Genomic DNA, 21,207 nt, shown 5'->3' with positions numbered 1-21,207 from the left:
CTCAGGAAAGCCTTTCTCTTTTGAAACTATTTAGAGATTTGGAATAAAATTTTGAAGGAACTAATGCTGTATTTTAATCTAAATCCTTGGGGAAAAAAATTAAAATCCTGAGATATAATTAAGTCCGCAGATCAAAATGGAGGGTGAAAATATCTAGATATAAGTTCTGAGAGGCCAAATTTAAAAAGATGACTTTGTGAAATGGTAAGTATTTAAACTACAAATCTATGTTTATTCAGCATCTGGATTTCTTCTTGCTAAGTAGTTTTAAAGCTACTTAGTATTTAACTGACATTTTACTCACTATTTTACTTGCTTCAAGTCTTTCATACTCAAGCTCTCCAAATTACAGCTTGTACACAAAAAATTACCTTAGCCTGATTTCCAAATGGCTAAATAGTTTGATGTAATTTCTATTAGAATTCAGTAATACTGATACTGCAGGTGCTGGAGAAGCATTTTTCAATTGTCAATTATGACCCTTTAGTAGGTTGTAAAGTCAATTTAGTAGGTTGTGACAGCATTAAAAAAAAAAAAGAAGAAAGGAATAGATTGCATGAAATATAAGAAAATGAGTGGAAATTAAATATTGTTATATGAAACTCTTGCTTTGTTATGCGTATATCTGGATTGTGACATAAATTGTATTTCTTCTGTGAGTTGTAGTCAAACTGAAAAAAACTATTCTAGCCTGCAGTAGATAAGAGCAAGAACTCCTTACCAGCTGTGTGAACCATTCTGAGCCTTGGTTTTCTTCTCTGAAAATAGGTGTAATAAGACTTTCATAATAGGGTTATTGTAAGAGTTAAGTAAAAAAAATAAAATAATGTTGGTGCACAGAATCTGACGTAGTCAGAGACTAATGTTGTTATCTTAGTGGGAGTTATAATGAGAATTATTTGAAATCATATTTGAAATCATATTTGAATCATTTGAAATAATAAATCAAAGTACTTACACTTCTCCTTTAAATTGAGTTCCCTTGCAAATCAAGTTTCCTTCTACCTCTTGAGCATATAGCCCCAGGGAAGAAGGTGTGCATTCCCAGGGTTAGAACAAAGAAGCCATTGATCAGTTTTGGATCTCACAAACTGACTCTTTTGAGACAATAGTCATGAAATTTGGGTCGTTGGAAAGAAAAGGATTTTCTAAATTCCTTTATTTCTTCTTTAACATATTGAGAAGCTGGCCAAAAAATACTAGAGAGTCTTAAAGGAGAGGAGAGTGGGACAGGTTAGGAAGAAGGCAGGACATGCCTGGCTTCTCAGCTCCTATTGGATTCTGGGTAGAAGAAGGTAGAAAGGTAAGTGAGCACTGCTCCAGTTTTTCTTCTCTACACTAATTCCTGGGGTAGGGAGGTGTTCAGTGGGAGAAGAGAATTGAAGAGATGTTCTAGAGAGGTTGGGGGAAATGCTGAGGAGAGTGGCTTTTGCCCTCCACAAGGATATTGGAAGCTATTGCCTTAGAAACTTCTGCTTAAACATGGAGGATGTTACAGCAAATTAAATTTAATGGCTTAACATGGTTTTGCACACAGAGGTCTGAGTTTAAGCCCCTTAGAGTCTCCCTCAGCTCGTGTATGATATGACAGCTATCCAGAAGTTTTGGAGCATCCTGGTTCGGAATGAACCAGAAAGATCTGACTGAAAGTAGTTGAAGGACCTGCCTAGCAACTTTGCCAAAGGAGGTTGCCTAAGGGGAATGAAGCCACCCACTGTAGGCTAAATTCCCATTGAGGTCACAGTAACATGCCACGGAATACATTTTGTCATCAAAAGTAGAGATGAGGGCTTCCCTGGTGGCGCAGTGGTTGAGAGTCCGCCTGCCGATGCAGGGGACATGGGTTCGTGCCCCGGTCCGGGAAGATCCCACATGCCGCGGAGCGGCTGGGCCCGTGAGCCATGGCCGCTGAGGCTGCGCGTCTGAAGCCTGTGCTCCAAAACGGGAGAGACCACAACAGTGAGAGGCCCGCCTACCGCAAAAAAAAAAAAAAAAAAAAAAAAAAAAGTGGCGATGAGGGCCCAATCAATCAGTAAGTGTAAATGATGCCCCAGAGCATTGTCAGAGTTAAGTAAACATGAATGATTATCACCAAAGGCAGTTTCTAGCAATGGGGGCATCAGATTGCCCAGGGTAGGGACAAGTCACTGTAGGATGTCACCAGCTCTGGGAACAGACCAAACCAGGAGAGCTTAGAAGATATGTCATATACTCAAGGAGTCTACCTCCTATAAGATTACATACGCCTTATTCATCGTGTGTATATCCAGGTGGAGAGGGCAGAACTCTTGACAAGCATTTCCCTGACTCATCTAGGCAGAAACTTGGTTACATAAAGAGATGGACTGAATTACCAAATAACATTGAACCAACAATTTAAATTTAACTAAAATATGTTTTCTAAACTACCTGGTGGGTATGGGATTGTGAAGGAAGCCCAATTCTTAAATAAAGTAACCCCATTTCTTTCACATCTGAGCATAGTGTAAATACATTTGTGACGCTTCTGATTTTTCTTTATTATTGTGTCATATCATCACATCTATGGGAATTAAATTGTTCTAAGCCTTTATTTGTGCCAATCTTTGTATCATAGAGTATTTTGGGTAATAACTCCTTTGATACAAATTAACAGCTATCTAATTTAGATGCTTCTACCCCAAACCTCAACTATAGAAAACCAACCACAAATGAATATGAAAGAAAAAAGGGAGAAGCCGGTCCCTGGGTTTCCAAATGAAATGCTACCAAGCCCCCATGCAACCCACAGTCCTGAGCAGAAAAATAAAGGTAAACATTTAAAATTTATATGGGACTTTTTTGATTAGATAGTTGAAATTTAACTGTAATTTTGTATCTTAACCTTGAGAGTTTTGTCCCTTCCCCACAGTTGTAGGGGAAGGTGGTAGAAGTGGTGGTGGAGGGGATATAAATCGTTAAAATGAAACAGGAAAAGACATGGTAAAAAGGACCTTCTATTTTCAGGGGACTGATCTGTCCAGAGTGGTTCCTTCTCCCCACAAAACACTGGCAGGATAAATGGCTGCTGCCAGCATGTTGACAGAGGAGCATAGAGGGCTCACCTTTTTCAAGGCCTACAGACCAGCATGTAGTGATGGTCAGAGCTGGGCCAGAAATGTGTCCTTGTCCATGCCACACGAAGTAAGATGGCATAGTGGAAAACATTGGAGTTAATTGATAACATGGGGGTTGGGACCTCTCGCGTCAGTTAGGTAAAATGGGCTCTACTCCTAGAATCACCATTTCTGAGAAGCGTGAACTTAGACAAATTACTTAATCTTTCTAACTTTAAGCTCCTGATCTGTAAAATGGGGATAAGAAATGCAGCTTCTCATAAAGCTGTTGGAATTTAAATGCGATAATTCATGTAAAACATACACCTCACTCTCTAGAATGGGTTCAGTGAAAGTCAGCCAGTTTTATTCTCTTATCCTTTTGGGAAGCTTTAGGCTTGAACCTCACTTCCTACGTGAAATTCAGTAAAATACTTAATCTTTTCTCTCTCTCGATTTTTTTTTTTTTTGGCCACGCTGCATGGCTTGCAGGATCTTATTTCTCCAACCAGGGATTGAACCTGGGCTCCTGGCAGTGAAAGTGCCGAGTTCTAACCACTGGACTGCTAGGGAATTCCCAAATACTTAATCTTTTTGAACTGAAGTTCCCTCATTTGTAAAATGGGATTAATTTACATTATATCAGAATATTTGGAGATCATAATAAGAATTATATGTCAAGCTTCTCTCTTTCTCCTCTTCCTCCCTTTGACCCTTTTCTTGTGGTCAGTCTATGCATGGAGGCCAAAAAGATCTCAGAGGAGATGGGACAGGGATATCATTGAGCCTGTGTCTTTGCTGCATATGCAGACTCTTGGAGAACTAGTAGGTCTGAGATGTGAGTAGGTGACCAAAGAGAGAATAGATGAGAAATTGATGGAAAGAGCATCACAAGAAGGGAAATTAAGAGTTAGTGCAGAATTAGAAATGAGAATCACGCTGATGTCTGGGCCATTTGATACATCACTGTCAGAGATAACTTTCTTAAAATTCTAATTTTGCTTAAACCAATACAGTGGCTCACTGCTGCTTCTCACAGAAAGTCTAATTGTATCGAAGGCCACCTCTGATAAGGTTCTGGCCTCCTCCCTGCATTATTGCCAGCCGTCCCCCCTACCATGTGCCCTTCCTAGTGGGAAAGGAGGCAAGGACATTAATGAGGAAGTTATTATTGAAATGGAGTTGGCAGGGCTTGGCAACTTGGCAAGAAATTAATTTCAGGTGGAGGAAGGGGAGTGATAAAAATTAGAGAAAGGAAAGTCATAAATGACATTAAACTCTTTTTTTCTTAACACATGCTAAATTAATTCTGGCAGCAGTGAGTTCCAAAAGAATGCAAGTGTCCCCTGATAATATTTCCTAGATTCTAAGACATAACTGACTGTAACATACATCATTAACAGGAGAAAAGGAAACATATCGTTTACAAGACACATCTTGACTTTTAAAAACATGTGAAAAACATTCCCTTTTTTTTCTTCGTTCAACAAATATTTACTGAGAACCTAATATAAGCTAGTCCCTGTTCTAACAACTGGAGATGCAGCAAAGTAAAATAAAAGTAAAAGTTCCTGCCTTCCTGAAGCTTTCTTTCTAATGGAAGGAGTCAGAATATAAACATAATAAATTACATAATTATGTAGATGATAAATGCAATGGATAAAAGGTGAGGCAAGATAAGGCAAACCAGGATTGCCAAACGGGTAAGGGTAGAGGTTGGCATTTTAAACAAGTTAGTGAGAGTAGGCACCACCGAGAAGCTGCCATTTGAGCAAATGACTTGAGGAAAGTGAGAGAACGAGACCCTTAAGGCAAGCAGAGAGGATAATCAGTGTAACTACATACCATGTACAGTAACACATGTTCCAGGGTTCTATAGTCACATGAAATGGGAAAATATAGTTCCACATACTGTATCCTTTTCTTGGAGGTCAAAATAAGAATTAGCATATTATTAAGGCATTGTGAAAACAAAATAAAATGTTTTTAACTTTATTCAACCCAGCATATCCCAAACTTGTTAGATAACATAAACTGCTGTTGATGGACATCTGCTAAGATCTTCAAGGACACCAGTTTTCTGTGAAACAATGGAAGAAATGTTGGATTAGGGGAATATGATTTCTTTAACCAGTATTATTTGCTGACATATCTACTGTAAAATCTGAATAATCCATTGCTGAATTATGAATATCCTTTATATTTCTTTTGAGCTTTGAGTGTTATCGTGTGGTTATTAACTAGGTACCCAACAGCAATAATGCCATGACTCTATTTATTGAATTGATAATCAAAAGAGTAGACCACTGTATTCTTGGATTTTATGCCTTTCCTAGGATTAGAAATGTTATACAAGTGTTATTGACCCTACTATTCAGAAAATGTATTGCAAATTAGGGCTGTTTATTTTATTTTATTTTTTTATTGCTGTATAATTGACATACATTATATTAATCTCAGGTGTATAACATAATGACTTGATATTTGTGTACCTGCAAAATGATCACCACAACAAGTCTAGTTAACATCTGTCCCCATATAAAGTTTCAGAATTTTTTTCTTGGGTACTTTTAGGATTTTCTCTCTTAGTAACTTTCAATTATTCAATACAGTGTTAGTAACTATGGTCGCCACACTGTACATTATAAATGTTTAAATTATATTCTTACTCTTGCACAGGTTTGAAAAGTTGGTGCTAGATGAGAACACTCTTTTACTCACGAGAACACCCTTTTATTCACCACGGAAGCAATGCATGCCGGCTGTAAAATGCCTCACCTAACAGCAAAAGAATGTTCAGAAGCATGCCCAGCTAATTGAAACTACAGGGGGTATTTAAGTAGGCGAAGTGTTATTACTCAGTTTATATTGTGTCCAGGATATCAGAACTACCATTCCCTACTCTTGCAAAAGGCACTATGGGAATGGAAATGGCCACAAATGTTAGGCCTCTGACTTTTTAAAATTTTCCTTATCCCAGTTGTTCTTGACAAACTCAGAGGGCGATCCACATTACCATCCACAAGAACTGGGGTTATTGTTACGAATGTGAAAGTCAGGTAGTTTTTGAACTCGTGGTATCGAGTGCAAACCCTATGCCATGAGGCTATCACAAGAAGTTCTCCAATGTCAATATGTTTTGAAAATTTGCCTCAAAGTATATATTTATTTTATTTATTTATTTTATTTATTTTTGGCTGCGTTGGGTCTTTGTTGCTGCATGTGGGCTTTCTCTAGTTGTAGTGAGTGGGGGCTACTCTTCGTTGCAGTGTGTGGGCTTCTCATTGCAGTGGCTTCTCTTGTTGTGGAGCACGGGCTTCAGTAGCTGTGGTACGAGGGCTTCGTTGTTCTGTGCCATGTGGAATCTTCCCAGACCAGGGCTCGAACCCGTGTCCCCTGCACTGGCAGGTGGATTCTTAACCACTGCACCACTAGGGAAGCCCCTCAAAGTATACTTTAAGTAGCAAAAGTGTAGTTCTTCATCTAGGACTTTTAAGTCTGAGGCAAGTTACTCTTAGTTTATTCCAAGATATTTCTTTGAAAAGATATTCCTAATACAGTGCACTGGTTATTTTAAATGAGACAATTTGCTATATTTGGTCTAATTTTCTTATTTGAAATTAAATCAGTTTCTTATAATTTTTAGAAAGCAAATAGCCTATGTTGGCCATCTATGAGTTTGTCTATTATTTAGGCAGAAGTGTTCACAAAAGTGGATGTGTGAAGAGCTAGAACAAATAATCCTAAAATTGATATGGAACCACAGAAGACCTAGAATTGCCAAAGCAATCCTGAGGAAAAAGACAAATCTGGAGGCATAATCCTTCCAGACTTTAGATAGTACTTCAAAGCTACAGTAATCAAAACGTGTGGTATTGACACAAAAACAGACAAGTGGATCAGTGGAACAGAATAGAGAGCCCAGAAATAAACCCACACCCCCTGGTTAATTAATCTTCAACAAAGGAGGCAAGAATATATAGTGGAGAAAAGACAGTCTCTTAGGCAAGTGGTGTTGGGAAAGCTGGAAAGTCTCATGTAAATCAATGAAGTTAGAACACTCCCTCATACCATACACAAAAATAAATTCAGAATGGCTTAAAGGCTTAAATATAGTACAACCATAAAACTCCTTAGAAGAGAACATAAGCAAAACATTCTTGGACATAAATCCTAGTAATATTTTATTAGATCAGTCTCTCAAGGCAAAATAAATAAAAGCAAAAATAAACAAACTGGACCTAATCAAACTTATAAGCTTTTGCAAAGCAAAGGAAATCATAAACAAAATGAAAAGGCAACCTGTAAACTGGGAGAAAGTATTTGCAAACCATGTGACTGACAAGGGCTTAATTTCCAAAATATACAGACAGCTCATACAACTCAATATCAAAAAAACAAACAACCCAATCACAAAATAGGCAGAAGACCTAAATAGACATTTCTCCAAAGAAGGCATACAGATGGCCAACAGGCATGTGGAAAGATGTTCAATGTTGCTAATTATTAGAGAAATGCAAATCAAAACTACAATGAGATATCACCTCACACTGGTCAGAATGGCCATCATCAAAATGCCATCATCAATATATGCTAAAGAGAGTGTGGAGAAAAGGGAACCCTTCTACACTGTTGGTGGCAATGTAAATTGGTGCAGCCACTATGGAAAACAGTATGGAAGTTCCTTAAAAAATTAAAAATAGAGTTACCATATGATCCTGCAATCCCATTCCTGGGCATATATTTGGAAAAGACAAGAACTCAATTCAAAAAGATACATGCACCCCAGTGTTCACAGCAGCACAATTTACAAATAGCCAAGACATGGAAGCAACTTAAGTGTCCATTGACAGATGAATGAATAAAGAAGATGTGGTATATACATACAATGGAATATTACTCAGCCATAGAAAATAATGAAATATTGTCATTTACAGCAACATGGATGGACATAGAGATTATCATACTAAGTGAAATAAGTCAAAAAGAGAAAGACAAATATTATATAATATCACTTATATGTGGAATCTAAAAAAAAATAATTCAAATCAACTTATTTACAAAAACAAAAACAGACTCACAGACATAGAAAACAAACTTATGGTTACCAAAGGGGAAAGGGGAGGGGGAGGGATAAATTAGGAGTATGGGATTAACAGATACACACCATATAAATAAAATAAAAGTATTTACTGTAAAGCACAGGGAACTGTATTCAATATCTTATAATAACCTATAATGGAAAAGGATCTGAAGCTAAACATCTGAAACTAATACAATATTGTAAATCAACTACAGTTAAATTAAAAAAAAAAAAGTGGATCTGTGAAGAGGCCAGAGTTCAGGATCTTTGTTGGCAGTTGTGCGTGAGAGCTTAGATATGCTGGTAATGTCTAAATTGAGTGTTCTTTTAACCTTCCCACCAACTGCTACAATCTGGTATCTACCCCATGTCTAAGACCTGGCGTAAATTTTTCCTACAGAAAAAGTATGTATGTGGAAAAGAATGAAATACCTATTTCAACGTTGCTCACGTTCTGGTTACTGGCACAGGAAAATCAGGCTATAAATACAATAAGCACCAGCAATGATATAACGTAAATATATATATATATATATATATATATATATTTTTTTTTTTTTGCGGTACGCGGGTCTCTCACTGCTGTGGCCTCTCCCGTTGCAGAGCACAGGCTCCGGACGCGCAGGCTCAGCGGTCATGGCTCACGGGCCTAGCCGCTCCGCGGCATGTGGGATCTTCCTGGACCGGGGCATGAACCCGTGTCCCCTGCATCGGCAGGCAGACTCTCAACCACTGCGCCACCAGGGAAACCCCGTAAAAATATTTTTATATTTCTACATATTTTCCCTGTTAACACAAAAAAATGACTTTTTATAAGGTGTCAGCGAAGGTCCTATGAGATTACTGATATGATTTTTTATTTGTTAATTGCTCCCCTAATAAATTATCAGTTCCCAGTGGGCAGGGACAATCATGTGTCTGCCATACGGGACATATGGTAGGACCTCAAAATGTGATTGGTTCTTGGTTCTGCAATATGACGTATAATTAATTAAACCTTTTAAACTGCACTTTGTAGATTTTTTTTTCTCTCTCTTTTATTGCCACCCCTCTGTCTTAATTCCTATCATTTCTCCCTGGATTATTTTTTCTCCTCTCTCTTTTATTTCCTTTCACCAAAAGCAGATATGACACTAAACTGAAAATTGATTCACATAATTCCCGCTTGAACCCCTTCAACTGATTCACATAATTCCCGTTTGAACCCCTTCAATGTCTTTTTAAAAATTTATTTATTTTTGGCTGCATTGGATCTTCGTTGCTGCACGCGGGCTTTCTCTATTTGCAGCGAGCAGGGGCTACTCTTCGTTACGGTGCACGGGCTTCTCATTGCGGTGGCTTCTCTTTTTGCAGAGCATGGGCTCTAGGCATGCGGGCTTCAGTAGCTGTAGCACGTGGGCTCAGTAATTGTGGCTCACGGGCTCTAAAGCACAGGCTCAGTAGTTGTGGCGCACGGGCTTAGTTGCTCTGCAGCATGTGGGATCTTCCTGGACCAGGGCTCGAACCCGTGTCCCCTGTATTGGCAGGAGGATTCTTAACTACTGCACCACCAGGGAGGTCCCCCACTTCAGTGTCTTAACCTGTCCCTGAAAATAAACTGGTATACATCCAAATTCATTATCAGGGCCTATTAGTATCTGTATGATCTTGTCCCTGCTTATTTTTACACTCTCTTCTTGGGTCACTTTCCTTCTCCCTCGTCCCTCACTATTCTGCAGCCACCCTGGTCATTCCATCCCCCCCATCCCCCCCCCCCACCCCCCACCCCCGTTGTACAGCCTTTGCACAGGTTGTTCCCTCTGTCTGGAATGTTCTCCCCATCCCCACGATTTGCATAGCCAGCTCATTCTCCCCTAAAGGTCTCTGTTTGGGCTTTTGTGATCACCCTATCTAAACTTGGTCACCTCTGTTAGGCTCTTGTTTACACATGTATACATTTCTTTCATAGCACTTGCTATAAACTACAAATATTTTCTGTCTATTTATCTGTATAAGGGAAGAAATTGTGCCTATCTTGTTCACCATTAAATCTCCAGTGTCTAATTCAGTGTCTAGCATGTGGTAAGTGCTCAATATGTATTTGTCTAAAAGAATTATGGCAAAGACATAAGTTTTTTTCATTAAATTCTATGTAATTAAATTTCATTAAATTCTATGTAAATTCTGTGTTATGTTGGAAGTTAGACCAGGTGTCAACATACCTTGTAGCTCTAGAGCTATCTATATGAGTTGTACTGTCCCTAGGGGACATTTTGGAAATTTGTGGAGCTGTTTTGGTTGTTACAGTAACTAGAGGAGGGAATTGCATGGTCAAGGCCAGGGATGATAAATGTACCATAAAGTATAGGAAAGTCCCACACAACAAGAATTGATCCACATCCCATGACTTTCAAACATTCTGCTAGACATTTCTGTAGGTGAAAAACTTGCTTATAATTATCCAAGCCTAGAACCTAATTCTATTTCACATCCAACACAAAGTTTTTTTGGTTTATTTTGCACTGTTTTAACACACTTTCTTTCAGAAATGCAAAAGCTATATAAATTGAGGGAAGCTTTTATGTTGTTTTATTCCAAATTTTACTAAGAGTTGTATGTATACCATTTTAGAACATCACCCAAAATAATGCTGCCTCAACATAAACCAGGATCCTGGTATGAAGCTGTATTTGTGGCTATTATATTCACAGCAATTCTATGCGTAGGTGCAAGCATCTCACTACTTCATTATGTCTTCTGGTATGGTTGTACCTGAACAAATACTATGAATCATTTCAGAAATTATGTGCAAAAATTTCAGATTATGCCCTCAAAAGAAAGAAGCATGCATTCCTCTACCCTTTTCTCTTTTCCTGCTAGTTGAAGGCAGAGATGATGGCTGGAGCTGGAGCAGCCACATTAGGTCAGGGGATGGAAGCCACAGTTGAAGATGGCAGAGCAATTAAACGGAGGGAACCTGTGTCCCTGACACTGTGCAGCTGCCATATACCAATGGTCCCATCATATAAACCCTATGTGAAAGAGTAAACTTTTATCTAGTTTGAGCCTCTGTGTTTCAGAATTTCTTTTTTTATGATAGCTTAGTTAGATTCCTATCTAATATAGATGTGAAGAGCAAAATATAAATAAAATCTAGCATAAGTCTCAGAACTTCTTGTTAAATATCCAATCCTAAAAAAACATTTTCAATGATAAATGAAAAAAGAAGCAGCATGAATACAAAACCAACAATTTGAAAATGACATTTTATGTATTTTAAAAAAATCTTTCACTGTAACCAAGACTGAACTGGCATAAAACTGGCAAAAAAAACTTGAGGATAGAATGAATAGTAGCTTCATTCCTAATAGGGATAAAATAATTTTAATTAGAAATAGTGTTCCTCAAAGACCCAAAACCTACGGGATACAGCAAAAGCAGTTCTAAGAGGGAAGTTTATAGCAATACAATCCTACCTCAAGAAACAGGAAACATTTCAAATAAACAACCTAACCTTACACCTAAAGCAATTAGAAAAAGAACAAAAGAACTCCAAAGTTAGCAGAAGGAAAGAAATCATAAAGATCAGATCAGAAATAAATGAAAAAAAATGAAGGAAATGATAGCAAAGATCAATAAAACTAAAAGCTGGTTCTTTGAGAAGATAAACAAAATTGATAAACCATTAGCCAGACTCATCAAGAAAAAAAGGGAGAAGACTCAAATCAATAGAATTAGAAATGAAAAAGGAGAAGTAACAACTGACACTGCAGAAATACAAAGGATCATGAGAGACTACTACAAGCAACTCTATGCCAATAAAATGGACAACCTGGAAGAAATGGACAAATTCTTAGAAAAGTACAACCTTCCAAGACTGAACGAGGAAGAAATAGAAAATATGAATAGACCAATCACAAGCACTGAAGTTGAAACTGTGATTAAAAATCTTCCAAAAAACAATAGCCCAGGACCAGATGGCTTCACAGGTGAATTCCATCAAACACTTAGAGAAGAGCTAACACCTATCTTTCTCAAACTCTTTCAAAGTATGGCAGAGGGAGGAACACTCTCAAACTCATTCTACGAGGCCACCATCACCCTGATACCAAAACCAGACAAAGACGTCACAAAAAAAGAAAACTATAGGCCAATATCACTGGTGAACATAGATGCAAAAATCCTCAACAAAATAATAGCAAACAGAATCTAGCAGCATATTAAAAGGATCATACACCATGATCAAGCAGGGTTTATCCCAAGTGGAGAAAAGGCAGTGTCTTCAATAAGTGGTGCTGGGAAAACTGGACAGCTACATGTAAAAGATTGAAATTAGAACACGCCCTAACACCATACACAAAAATAAACTCAAAATGGATTAGAGACCTAAATGTAAGACTGGACACTATAAAACTCTTAGAGGAAAACACAGGAAGAACACTCTTTGACATAAATCACAGCAAGGTCTTTATTGACCCATCTCCTAGAATAATGGAAATAAAAACAAAAATAAACAAATGGGACCTAATGAAACTTAAAAGCTTTTGCACAGCAAAGGAAACCATAAACAAGATGAAAAGACAACCCTCAGAATGGGAGAAAATATTTGCAAACGAATCAATGGACAAAGGATTAATCTCCAAAATATATAAACAGCTCATGTAGCTCAATATTAAAAAAACAAACCACCCAATCCAAAAATGGGCAGAAGACCTAAATAGACATTTCTCCAAAGAAGATATACAGATGGCCAACAAACACATGAAAGGATGCTCAACATCACTAATCATTAGAGAAATGCAAATCAAAACCACAATGAGGTATCATCACACACTGGTCAGAATGACCATCATCAAAACATCTACAAACAGGGCTTCCCTGGTGGCGCAGTGGTTAGGAATCCGCCTGCCAATACAGGGGACACAGGTTCCAGCCCTGTTCGGAGAAGATCCCACATGCCGCGGAGCAACTAAGCCCGTGTGCCACAACTACTGAGCCTGCGCGCCTAGAGCCCGTGCTCCACAACAAGAGAAGCCACTGCAATGAGAAGCCTGCACACCGCAACGAAGAGTAGGCCCCTGCTCGCCGCAACTAGAGAAAGCCCGCACTCAGCAACAAAGACCCAACTCAGCCAAAAATAAATAAACTAATTAATTAATTTTAAAAAAATCTACAAACAATAAATGCTGGAGAGGGTGTGGAGAAAAGGGAACCCTCTTGCACTGTTGGTGTGGATGTAAATTGATACAGCCACTATGGAGAACAGTATGGAGGTTTCTTAAAAAACTAAAAATAGAACTACCATATGCCCCAGCAATCCCACTACTGGGCATATACCCTGAGAAAACCATAATTCAAAAAGAGTCATGTACCAAAATGTTCATTGCAGCACTATTTACAATAGCCAGGACATGGAAGCAACCTAAGTGTCCATTGACAGATGAATGGATAAAGAAGATGTGGCACATATATACAATGGAATATTAGCCACAAAAAGAAATGAAACTGAACTATTTGTAGTGAGGTGGATGGACCTAGAGTCTGTCATACAGAGTGAAGTAAGTCAGAAAGAGAAAAGCAAATACCGTATGCTAACACACATATATGGAATCTAAAAAAAAAAAAAAAAAAAAAAATGGTTCTGAAGAACCTAGGGGCAGGACAGGAATAAAGACCCAGACGTAGAGAATGGATTTCAGGACATGGGGAGGGGGAAGGGTAAGCTGGGACAAAGTGAGAGAGTAGCACTGACATATATACACTACCAAACGTAAAATAGATGGCTAGTGGGAAGCAGCTGCATAGCACAGGGAGATCAGCTCCGTGCTTTGTGACCACCTAGAAGGGTGGGATGGGGAGGGTGGGAGGGAGATGCAAGAGGGAGGGGATATGGGAATATATGTGTACGTACAGCTGATTCACTTTGTTATAAAGCAGAAACTAACTCACCATTGTAAAGCAATTATATATACTCCAATAAGGATGTTAAAAAGAAAATACACGAAGGACAAAAAAAATAAAAGAAATAGTGTTACTGTGAGTTCCAATTAATATATGTATTAAGGCACAGATATATGTATTCAAGGGAGATACTCCACAAATTTAAAAACAGTAATTTGAAAACAGAATAAAAACAGTGCAAGAGATTTGATATTTTTTGTGTTTAACAAGTATTTTTCAAAAATAAAGGAGTTCTTTGTATTTAAAATGCACAGCGATCTTTTTATGGATAATTATCCTTAATTCATACAGTATTAGCCTGCTGGGAAGTTTATGTTTTCACAGAATGACAGTTTCATAAGTATATTTTGATTTAAGGACCAAATATATTTATGCAGTGCCTAGCTCAGTGTCTGGCATACAGTAGGCTCTCACTAAACGTTTGGCTATAATGGTGAATGATTATATTCCTGAACGGTGTATGATTGTATTGGCTCCCGTTTTATCAGTATATTGTGTTTATAGACCAGACCAATTAAAATATTCTAATGAAAGAACTCAAATAATTTTATCTATAAGTCTGATTGTGTCCATTATAAAAACAAAGCAACAACCACAAGAAACAAAGGAAGAACTGAAAAAAACTGGGATCACGGTAATCAAGTGAGTTTCTAAGAGTCAGAGAAAATTCTGCAGATAAAGATGCGAATAGAAGTTAAGGCTGATGATTCCCCATTTCAATGCTTTGTTTTACCTGACCACACTTCCTCCCTCCTTAGAGAAAATCGATGCACAATGAAATTATCTGTACTAATCTCTGGTAAATAAATAGCAGAAATCTTTCTTGTTTCAAGACATCAATGTGAAACAATTGTTCATACGAAGAATTTGGTTTGTTTTTCTCCACGGCGCTTCAATTTTTCATTTTGCCAATTAAAAAAAAAGTAAAATGTTTTCATAATGTGAGCAAACAGCAACTACAGAGAGGATACACAAAATTTAAAAATTATTTAGAGGAAATTTCACTCAAATATATATTTGACACACATTATTCAGAAACAAAAAATGTTTGTACGTTTAGTCAAACTTGTAATTTCAAAAGGAATTGGAAGGAATTTAAAATGTAAAGGAGATGAGCAGAAAACATAGCAATTTTCAGGTGGATACCTGTATTTAGCAGCTAAATGTATCACCCTTAAATTGCATGTCTGAGATCCACATTTTTACATCTGTGCACATATCAAATTTGGGTAAATATATGTGCAGTTCAGAAATTTTACAAATTATATCTGAAAGTACACTTAGAATACGCACGATGACATTTTTACATGTGTAGAATGTTAGGCTTTTTCAGGGTGTTTTATACCCTGCCTCTCTAATTTGTATTTAGATTTCAAACCTGCTTTGCAGGAACCGTATCTAATTCAGTGTTCTCTGCACCATCGGGCATACTACTTGTACTAAATAACTGTTTATCATCATTGAGTGCCTGAAAGTAAACACAACACAATTTCATCTGCCAAAATTCTGCTATGCATTTATATGTTGCTTTTAAAATCACATAACCCCAAGTAAATCACTTAAACATGGTCTACTGTACAATTTTGGTCTCCTGTCTGTTTCTTCTCTCATTATTCTTCCAATGTTACTTTTATTTCTATATCCCCTTCATCTTTATTTTTAGATCAAACCATTTTTACTATAAATTCAATTCTTTGAAAAGATAAGAAGTTTTTGGTCTCTGATAAACCTCTACCATTCAGAGAAAATGCTGAAAGAAAGAGAAAAAGCTGAAAGAAAGAGAAAAGAAAAAAGAAAGGAACTCACACACACACTCAACATACACACAATAAAGAAGGGTCATATCATTCCAGAGCGAAATTCCAAAGATAGAGGCTTTCAATTATGGAATGGTTAACAACAGAACTGTAATCTGAAAAAGATTGGAAAACAAAAGAGATATTTAAAATATTTTAAAATCACTCTCACATATTCCTGTGTTGATTTCTTTCACTTCTTTCAAAGAAACTTGACAGCTCTTGGAAAACAAAACCCTTCAAATCTTCTTGAAGCTTACAGTCTCAGTCCTCAGAAAAGAACCCTTTCTATGTTGTACACACTTAGAGCAGACATGGACTAAAGTGCTAAACAACAGTTCAGTAGCAGCCATCTCAAATCACTGAGATTCATCCAGAAATGCCAAAAAGCACAGAACCAGCAAGCCCACAATCAATGGGATAAAGAAAGAAGGGTGAGATGAAAAGGAAAGCTTCATAAATGTATGCTTTTGTCATCAAAATTAAAAAATCACAATTTTCAGCCAGTATCTGAATTAATAAAGACTTTTTAAAAATAACTTGCATTTATTTCTGTAACCTTTGAAAAAACTTTAAAGAATAGCTGCGTTTTTCTGCTCTTACCAGACACTGAAGATTCTCAGGCATAAGCCATGTAAAGTGTCTCCAAGATGGGAGGGACATGATTCTTAGAATCTCAGATTTACAGAAGTGGGGCCAGTGGGGTATAGTCAGAAACTCACTAAGTCAAGAATTAAAAGACTTTTGCTAAGCATCTGCCTCAAACACTAATTAAGTTTAATTTGGATAAAGTATTTCGTCTCTAAGCCTCAGTTCCCTTATCTGAAAAATGGGAATAGTATTATTTGTCTTAGCTCAAAGTTGCTGTGTAGATCAAATGAGATAATGTATGTGAAAGAGCTTTGATGATGGTAAAGCGTGCTGCAGCTAAAAAGTATTATCTTCTAATACAGTTCTAATGGGCAGATAAGGTAAATGAAGCCCATTGTAATGGCCAGCAGGACCAGAAGTAGAACTTTGGTTTACCATAGTCTGTAAAAGGAGATTCTCTTCAGATTTTCGTGGTGAGGTTTTGCATGAAACATGCATAATCTGAAAGTGGCCCCATGTGTACCCCCTCTTTTCTGAATTCACGTGATGATTTTCTCTTATGCTAGGAAGGAGTCAAGACTCGAATGAGCAGTAATATTCTGCCTACTGACTGTGAAATTCCTGAAACAATAATTCCCAGCTGGTGTTCCTTAGACTCCGAGGATGAAATTAGGGTGGGAGGAGGGATTGGACATGGAGTTGTTCCCAGAAGAATGTACACCAACCTCTGTACTAAAATATTCTATACACATTTGTATTGCTTTGCTTCCAATGTATGTAGCTGCTATTAAGATTATTCAGATAAAATCCATCTGAAAGCATTATGGAATTCAGAGTTGCTTTTGGTATTTTGTAATTTTTAAAATGAAAAGATATTTAAGCATACATACAACTACTAGAAAAAGGACTTCTCAGACTTTAAAAATTTGGGAAATTTTGCCTAATCCATTTCTTCCAATTCTGAAGTGATATAATGAGTAGGTAAGGTGGGAAACAAATTCAGTATAACATATTTAAGGGCAAAAATATGTAAGAGCCCCTTTCCCCTCAAAAATATGTAAGAGTTAACTTTTCTTTAAAAGATAATTATGGGGCTTCCCTGGTGGCGCAGTGGTTGAGAGTCCGCCTGCTGATGCAGAGGACGCGGGCTCGTGCCCGGTCTGGGAAGATCCCACATGCCGCGGAGGGGCTGGGCCCGTGAGCCATGGCCGCTGAGCCTGTGCGTCCGGAGCCTGTGCTCCGCAACGGGAGAGGCCACAACAGTGAGAAGCCCGCTTACCGCAAAAAAAAAAAAAAAAAAAAAAAAAGATAATTATGAAAATAATAAAATTCTAATCACACTTTACTTGGTGATTGTTACAATACAAATTATGCTTTTATTTATTGATTTTCATTGCTTTTTGGGGGTTTCCAGATAATAAGGATGACCACTAAATTATTTTCTGAATTTGGTTTTTTGTTCAGCCAGAAAAAATTCCTTGGAATAATTTGGTGAGAAGGTAATCTCTTCAGGAAAAATCGTTATTCATAAAACTTTAGTACTCAGTTTTACACTTATACTCAATGGATGCTGAGATTGTAGAAATTTTTAAAAAGAAAAGGTATGTTCTGAATTTGGTATGTAACTCTTGCAAATCAGCATCTCCAGGAATTCTAACATGATAACTTGAAAAGTAAAGGAAAAGTTATGATAGCCTTATTTAATGGGCTTCTGAATACTTACAACAAAATATCAGTTATATATAATATTTTAAATATAAAAAGGGAAAAATGAGTACCAGAATCACTGGACTAATTAGTGATAATAATGCACATTTAAGCTTTTAATAATCCTGAAGTGTAGTTATTATTATTTCCATTCATAGATGAGGAAATTGAAAATAGTGGACTAAAGCCATGGAGCTTGTAAGTGTCGTAACTGGAATTCAGTTCTAACTCAACCCGAAGTCTAGGATACAAACTTCAGTTATCTGGCATGATGAAATGGCAACAGGAAAATAAATATTTTTTTTGTTCCAGCTGGAGCTAATGTACGGCTAGTGGTTCAGAGGTGTGTCCAGGTTTTGTGGGGTCTGAAACATAAAAATTTAAGAAATTAAAAAAAAAATTGATAATAAGGCCCATGCAGGTGAGGGGTCCATTGACCTTCTGGGTAAATAAATCCATCTTGGATGTGGTTTCAGGAATCCAGCCAATACCTATCCCAGGTCCTCCATTGTAAACATGATTCTAGCCCTAACCTTAAATCAAGAATACCACTAGGCATTTGTGCTAGTACGTGCGTGTTTCCTGCTCTAACTTATTAAAAGATATTACAAAATCCCTTCCATAAAAATTGTTCATTAAGACATGGATTCCTAGCGGTAAATGTCATTGCTCTGAGCTGAGACCCATAGCTTCAGGATATGAGAGTTTGATTTTCTTCTTAAAATGAACATATTAGTTATTCAACGCTCTAATTATTTATTGCCTGCCTACTATTTGTTTAGTATGCTGCTAGTTTCTGGAGTACAGCAGAGAACCAGAGAAGTAATTCCTAGCGTAACAAAGCTTCTAATTCTTGGAATTTCTATCAGTTACGTCACCTCTGTCAAATGCACAGCTTCAAAAACTTGGTGTAGCCCACGACTTTTTTCTCTCCTTCTCCACATATCCAATCTATTATGTTGATATTTTCCTGTGACATATCTTTTGATTCATTTATAATTCCCCTTTTCTATTAACATGAGTCCTTTCTGCCTCAAACTTGAATTATTAGGATACCTTCTTTAAAGTTTCTTTCTTCTTTCAACAAATATTTATTGCATAACAGGTATACATCAGATAGAGTGCTAGGTACTTATCTTTCTAAACTCTGTTCTTTTTCCTCTCCAGTCTATCACGTGTACTAAAAATATTACTTTCCTCATGTCACACAGAGCCTCTAGGGGTTTTGTGCCAGAGTAATAAGATGGAACACGATGAAACTGAGTGTGATGAAGAAGATCACAGATACGTTTTGAGTCGGTGCCCTCCTGAGAAAAGAGCAGTTTGAATTGCTCTGGAATAAGGTGCTTCAGGGAACTCTACTCAATACTCTGTATTGGCCTCTATGGGAAAAGAATCTAAAAAAGAGTGACTATATGTATAACTGATTCACTTTGCTGTACAACTGAAACTAACACAACATTGTAAATCGACTATACTCCAATAAAAATTAAAAAAAAAAATGAGGTGCTTGCCTGGATAGACTGCATTCTAGGTCTGTACTGGTATGAGGACTGAGCTGACACCTGGTAAATGGGAGAGGAGGGTTCATTCATCCTGAATTCCAGGGCTTGCCACTACTGGAAAATGATTGGTGATCAATAAATATTTATTAACTGATTGATTCCAGTATGTATTGAGTCACAACTCTGTTTCAGGCGTTCAGCCCTGTAGCCATCATCAGGCCCAGATTACACCTTCAATGCTTTCCCCTTCATCACTCACTCTCATGCAATAGTCAGGCTGACCTCTCTGATGTCCTGGGCACATTATATCATTCCTTTCTGTGTAGTTGCTTATACAACTTCTCTTGTAAGCCCTATCTCTCTTCTTCCTGCTCTAAAACAAAATTCATGATACCACAGGTGTTGTTCCTCAATAACATTTAGTCTTATGTCATCCATTAATGACTTACATATATGTAAGTCCTGTATGGTCTAGTGGTGAAACTGCAGGCTTGGGGATCAGACTGGTGGGATTTTATTCCTGAATCTATTCACTGGCCTTGTTACACTGGGTCAGTTAGTTAACCAACATAACACCAAAGTTTCTGTGTAAGTAAATTGGACACAAACTGTAGTACTGGCCTCATAAATTTGTCATGAGGATTAAATAAGACAGTCTGTTTAATGTACCTGGGACATTCTGTGTGCTCAATACACATTGCTCTTAATATTCTTAATATTCATCTTAATCAGTATCTTGAGGGTATCTATGTTATTGACTTACTTCCTCTCTATTTCCCATAGCACTTAGCACAGACTGGACAAAGATAAAGATTCAATGCATACTTAATTGTGCCCAATATATATTGGACAGTTTATTGTAACAAACAATGCAATTATTCTCAGAAGAATGCCACAAGGCCCATCTGAAACATGCTGTTTATTCTTGTGACAATCCATTATTAGCACCTACTTTATCCCATTCTCCTGACCCCTCATCTTCATTCTTCATATTAAAAGTCACTAAATGCTCTGGATTCTTAATTTAGCATCTCTCCCAAATCTGTTCCTCCCTTGTTTCCACTGCCTTTCACCTCTACACCAGCTGCTTTGCTGCATATTGACCTCCCCTTGTGGGGCTGCAGCTCAAACTTCCTTCCTTGGAATGTATCCCCCCACTTCACTGCCAGGTTAACTACCTGATACAGCATATTTCATCATGCCTTTCCTCCACTGCTCATTTACTTACCTAATAAAGTCCACACTCCTCCACTTGGTTTTTAAGGCTCATCATAAATCTCTTTTCACCTTTCCTGGTAACATTTAGATTTTACTTTTGGCTTTATGTGCTCTTAGTTTTGGTCTGGAAACCTTATTCATTGTCCTCTTAAAACACTCTTCTCATTTCCTCTCCAGAGTTTGGCTTCTGCTATTTTTTCCACTTACTATATCTTTTCCTATTCTACTTATCAATAAAAATCCTGCCCATTCTTCAAGATGTTGTTAAAATTCTATTTTATTCATAAGGTTTT

The 21,207-nt window shown here is 37.4% G+C and overlaps 1 long non-coding RNA gene across 1 annotated transcript; it reads left to right on the top strand.

The window, feature by feature from the left end:
• The first annotated feature begins 1,088 nt into the window (after positions 1 to 1,088).
• On the top strand, positions 1,089 to 6,220 carry LOC113624406 (uncharacterized). Its single transcript, XR_003434326.1, has 3 exons — positions 1,089 to 1,303; positions 2,677 to 2,790; positions 5,754 to 6,220. It is a non-coding gene; the product is annotated as an uncharacterized LOC113624406 (long non-coding RNA).
• Positions 6,221 to 21,207: the final 14,987 nt, after the last annotated feature.

Source organism: Aethalodelphis obliquidens, unplaced genomic scaffold, assembly GCF_003676395.1.
Source record: "Aethalodelphis obliquidens isolate GAN/ISIS:26980383/991018 unplaced genomic scaffold, ASM367639v1 scaffold13, whole genome shotgun sequence".
Classification (NCBI taxonomy): Eukaryota; Metazoa; Chordata; class Mammalia; order Artiodactyla; family Delphinidae; genus Aethalodelphis; species Aethalodelphis obliquidens.
Note: the sequence above shows the minus strand (reverse complement) of the source record. Positions and strands in the feature narration are given on the sequence as shown.